The sequence below is a fragment of the Pinus tabuliformis genome, chromosome Q, assembly GCF_031772625.1.
Source record: "Pinus tabuliformis cultivar Carrire ecotype Pingquan chromosome Q, CPIR1, whole genome shotgun sequence".
Classification (NCBI taxonomy): domain Eukaryota; kingdom Viridiplantae; phylum Streptophyta; class Pinopsida; order Pinales; family Pinaceae; genus Pinus; species Pinus tabuliformis.
Genome location: NC_142296.1, coordinates 174,641,086 through 174,646,954, shown reverse-complemented (window position 1 = coordinate 174,646,954; position 5,869 = coordinate 174,641,086). Strand labels below are relative to the sequence as shown.

At 38.6% G+C, this 5,869-nt stretch overlaps 1 pseudogene; it reads right to left on the bottom strand.

Moving 5' to 3' along the window:
• Positions 1 to 331: 331 nt before the first annotated feature.
• The window catches only part of LOC149218800 (cationic amino acid transporter 6, chloroplastic-like), an 8,077-nt pseudogene continuing 2,539 nt past the window's right edge, over positions 332 to 5,869 (bottom strand).

Here is a 5,869-nt window from a genome sequence, read left to right as displayed (position 1 = left end):
AATTCTTGTTTTATAAGCAAACATTGCCATTTCCATTGAGAAAATACAACCATATCGAAGCACTTTCTTGAGCTATGGGTAGTGTCCACCACCTCTAGGCCTTATTATCCCATTATTTACCTCTTCCAAGCTTCATTCCACCTCCTAGACCACTTCCTAAGTTTTTGGCATGTTCCTATAGTAAAACAGGGGATCCTGTAGGAGAACTAGGACATCTTGTAGTTTTCCTATAGGAAATCCTGTAGCAGCCTATTTAGAGCCTGAATTGAGAAAAATCATCACTAAAGCTAGGATTAGGCCTCTACTTGACCTCCATGCCATAAAAAACATTCTAACCCTCTTCCTTCGTACATGTCTCCCCTACCAAAGAACAAGGAAACATTAGCATTTGCGTTCATAAAATGAAAAGATAAATAAAAAAGAGTTCTTTTTATTTCTTAAGTAGCACATGCATGTAGTAGTTAATACTCTCTAGATTAAATTCCATACTCAGTTAGTTTGAATCATTACATGTGATAAATAGGGTTAAACTAGGGTTATTTTGCAAGCAAAATGTGTCAATGAGTAGATAGAGGATTTCATGTTACTTTACAAGCATCTTCCAATTCAATTTTTCATTCCTTAAATTAGGCAGCATTTCTTTTCTCTCATTTAGGTTAAATTTCCCTTCTCCAGTTGGTAGTCAAACTTCTTCTAGTCAATAGAAGGTTGGTTTGAGAAACCCTAGTGGTATATCACCCTAGTTGAATAGTGACAAAAGTAGACCTTACATCTACTTGTGTATACATCACTGTCACCTCAAAGTTTGTACGAACCCCGGTTTGATGAAGTAACCTTGGTTGCCCCAGGAGTTGTAGCATTATTGCTCCAATACGAGTGCTCATCACTTTTTGGAATCGTTGTCGGGGAGGTGTTTGAGTAGATGTAATTTATTCTTTCTTTCTTTCTTTCCTTATTTCTTTCTCATTATGCAATTAGCTCCATTCAGTAAGTAGTTTCAATTTAATTTTGGTTTCTTTCCATTTAGCAAGTAGTTGCAATTTAATTTTGGTTTCTTTCCATTCAGCAAGTAGTTGCAAGTTGGTTTTTCTTTCTTTCCATTCTGCAATAAGTTCCATTGAGCAAGTAGTTGCAATTTATTTTTGTTTTCTTTCCATTCTACAAGTTGTTCAAAAACAAAAGAAAAACCTGAAAAAAACACAAAAAAACTCCTTTCATGCCTCGTAGGAGTAGAGACAACTTAGGAAAAATTTTGCCAAATACCCCCACAACATCAGAAAACCAACCTCCCCTCTTCTTTGGTGGTTGTGAGCTATAGGACCCCTTAGGTGAACAACCATATAATTTTGAAGAGCCTATGGGGGAAGAAGAAGAAGAGACCATTACACCAACTTACACCATGGGTGAAAATAGAAATGAAAGGGGAGACAGAGATAGAGTTGAGGTTGATTTTCCCATCAGAGAAACTAATGGGGATGTTAAGATGAAAAACATAAGCCCCTCTGCTCTTCCTTACTTCCATGGCCTAACCTCAGAAGACCCAGATACTTTTTTTTTGAGTTTATTTTCATATGCAGAACTTATGATTACACCTCTCACAATCAAAAGTTAAAATTATTTCCATCCACTCTCAAAGATGTAGCCCTAGGCTAGTTCATGGGTTTACCTGGGGATAGTATCACCACTTGGGCTTAGATGAAACAAGCCTTCAAAAAAAATTATAGGGACTACTGCAAGTCCAAAGATACCAAAGATGAAATTTTTAGAATGACCATGGGACATGATGAATCTTAGAATATTATGAGGAAAGATTCCAACTCAGCTACAAAAGGGCAAGGTGCACCCTAAATCATGAATCACTTAAATTAGTCCTTCTCTGGGGGATTAGGAAAGATCTCCTAGAAACCGTAAACTTGTTGTTAGGAGGGGACATCTACAAGTTACCCTATGATGATATCAAGATAGTTTTCAAGAATCATTCTAGGGCATCTAGAAAGAAGGCTAGGGCTAGTCAAGGTGTGGCCAGTTTGTCCTCTTCCAACACATCCATAAAAAGTGAAATTGGGAAAATGTTGGAAGACTTTAAGAGTGAAATGTTGCATACCCTTGCTTAGCAAATGGACACCATGCAAATCAAGAGGGTGTAGGAGGAAGCAGAGAGATCCTTAGCTATCTTCTGCCCTAGATGTATGAGGAGGCACCCCAGGAAAGAATTTCCATTGAATATTATAAAAATATGCTTGGTCTATGAGGAAAAACCACTCCATAGAAAAGTTCCCTTCCCTACTATTGATGCCCCGAAAATCGTTGTGTCAACATTGGGGGATAACCACCCGGTTCGGACCTTAGTACAACTCCTTTTCCGTTTGGAATGGTGGCTCCGACTAGGGATAATGGGACCAGTTTCCCAGAAATGGATAAACGGGATGAATGAATGATTGGTTGACTAATCTAATGATAGGCGAATAACTTAATCTATCGGCGAAATAAAAGAACTACTACTAATCCCGGGAACTATTGTACTTTTAAAGTGTAGTGCTTGATGATCTATGTTTATAAACAGGCATGTAGATGACTCTATTCAATAAACATGGACTTTTATTCTTTCAAGAATTACTTTGCGTAAATCGTTAAACAAAGGGATTAGCGCAATATTGCTACACTTTATATATCATAGATACATATATGATCAAAGGAAAAGAATCCCATAAACATCCAATAGTGGAGGGAATAAAGAAATGTTGTTAAAACACATACATATATTCGATAATAGCAAAGGCAATCAAATAACAATTCATATGGAAAGAATGAATTCAGACATAGATAATAGTACCATATGAACTGCTAGTCACTCCCAATGTCAATCGCTATTTGAGATTCTTCTTCCAACGTAGAAATACTTTCAAACAAAGACAGTAGTGCACATTTGCATAAAAGCTTCCTTGTCAAAATTCGAATAATTGGTCCAGTTTTATAGAAGAATATGGTTGAAGCACAATAGTGCAACTTTAGTCTTTAAGTCAAGTACAAAACTTTACGACCCTTTCTAAAACAATGAAAGGGTCTATAAATACTTAATTAAGCTAACTATCTATGAAACTGAAATCCTACTTAATTGGTATCAATTGATTTTGATCATATTTTCCTCAGCAACCTGGCAGTCGGCGGCATGAATCATCAAGTAGGCTGTTTGCCTTTAAATCTGAGCTGACTTATCGCAAGCATCGGCTCCACTTCGGGCGGTCTGTTGAGGCAAGAGCTAAGCTGGTTAGCATAGGTGGCATCCTGAATATCGGGGATAATATTCCCGATTGCATCTGTAAGGCACTTGGCGGCGGCTCTTTGAGTATGTGGTTTTAACAAGAAGAACCAATAGGTGTCCCATGTTAAACTGTTAATTCCAGCAATTAATCTCCCCTTTTCCTCTAGATCTGGATAACATGACTGCTCCAATGTTTTCATCACTGTCAATTTTCCTGGCGTGGATTGGGAAATCATATTTGACAAGTAGAGAGTGTTATTAACCAATTCAACCAAATTGCTTGTTGTTGATTTGCACCTTGAAATTGCCCTCTCTGCTTTCATTAACTGGGACTGCCATTCTGTAAACAATATATCTTTATGTGACTCTAAAATTCTTGGTAAATTCGCCGCTTTTCCCTGATCAGTATCCTACAGTCAAGAAATGCAGCTATCGTTTCTTTAGCTTGATCCAATTCCGTTCTAGCCTTTTCTATTTTCTCACTTATTGATGTTGTCAATTCACATAGTGGCTCCGCCTAGGCGATTTGTTGACATAGAAGCTTGATTTGGGCTATTAATTCCGTATTTATATGTAGTGCTTCTACCGTGAATTCAGTTATTTGTGGAACTCCCTTTGTCTTCTCAAGCTGTGCTGATAGTTGAGCAATCTGCTCATCTTTTGTTTTTAGCATTTGCTCATTTGCTGCCCTCAGTTGTGCCAAAGCCTCTGACAACTCTTTCTGCTTTTGGATTGCGCTGTGATCAATCCTTTGTTTCTCTGCCTGCAATTGTTGAGTTAATTGACTATTTACTTGTTGTTGTGTCAACAATTGTTGTTCTGCCTGCTCTGCTTTCTGTTGTGCTTATGTTAGTTGTGCCTGTAATAAGAAGATTTCTTGGTCTTTTGTTTTCAATAAAAGACTCACCTCCGATGCTTTGTCTATTGTTGCTGCCGAATAGGCTCCAGCATATTGTGATAGTTTTTTCAGGTCATCAAAGGGGTCAAATTCCTCCTTCCAAACCACATTGCCCGTGACCGTCTGTTCTGGGAAAAGGGAAGGTTGATAAGTCCTTCTTCTCTTCCTCTGTCGTTTTACTACAGCTTTATGCCTTGGGCTATAGAAGACATCCAAGGGAGGAATCTCTTCTACCTGCAAAATGATTTGATCGGAGGGGTCCTTTGGTATTATTTCTACTTCCTTCGAACTGGGTAGGCCGCTGGTTCCACTTGGAACCTGTTGTGAAGTGGTTTCCTATTTGTCTGCTGCGTTCGAAGTTTCGATGTCCTTTGAACATTCCAGACTGCTAATAATAGAATCAAATTGCTGCCATTCCTAGAGAAGTTTTGGATCAATATGGGTATCCACATTTACTTCAATGTTGCTCTGTTTCTGCTCTTTAGTCTGGGTCTCCTCCCGTACTTTCTCCTGCTCTTTAGTCTGAGTTTCCTCCTGTGGTTTTTCTTGTTCTTTTGTTGTAACCGGAGGTTCCTTTGACTGTTCCCGTTCAGGCTCGCTTGATGATGTTGTTGGGGTTGTTGCTAACAGATCTAGAGGCAGAGTTTGCAACCTCTGTTCTCTAAGTCTGTTGAATTCAACCAACCCTTCATCTTGATATTTCATTCTGGCAAATGCCTTAACCTGCATTATTGACTCGGCTGAGGAGAACAGGTCATCGAAAATATCTTCTTTATGATCAAACTTTTCCAATTTGGCGTGTTCAAGTGCATTATAGGCGACTTTGTTGGGATCAAATTGCCTATTAGGAAGAGTTGCTAGAGTTAATGATTTTATCTTTGTAGATTCTTTCTCTGCATGTTTGAAATCATGCAACGTGTAGACACCACATCTCAAAGGAAAAGAGGGCCAGCCCTGCTTTTTATTTTTCTGAGAGTCTATGTAACTCCCTCGGCAATGATCTGATAGGTTATTTCCCTCGCAGCAGTTTATCAGGTATGTACAAGGGAAGGACATGAGGTTCGGCTTGGCTACCGAAAACTCTTATATAAGTGAACTTTTCCTCCCCGAACCATCTTCCTACTGATGTTAAGTCAATCCGGCTTGGTAGGAAATATTGGGAGCAGGTTTATCAAAAATAGAGTAATGAATGGGTAACATAAAGCCATTGCAGACTTGGTATAAATGGTGCTTATAAGAGGATTTCCACAATTTCTGATGGTATATGTGAATAGGCATGGGGTCTTGTGATGTCCACCTCCAGCCGAGCACAGGAAATTCATAATTAAAACATAAGGTATCTAAAATATAGGCACTGTAGTAGAATGGGGGAATTAACCTTTCAATAACACGGGTCTTATTTCTAAACTCAAGAACAGCTGTTGCTAGTTTATCTGACAGTATAGTTTCCCAATCCATTATTTCACTATTACACGCTGCTTCATCAAGGGAACCATTTCTATAGTGAAATTAGCGGAATCGTGCAACCCCCACAATCTACACATGATTATCCCAGCATAACAATAAGGAGAGCATATGGAATCAACAGAATACTTACCCGAAGATTCATGCTTGTGTTTTGCTGGATTTTGTCTCCAATCCCGGATGGGTTCGGATTCAATTTCGTTTTCTTTTCAGAATTTCTCCAAAAACGCCTTGTTGTACTTCTT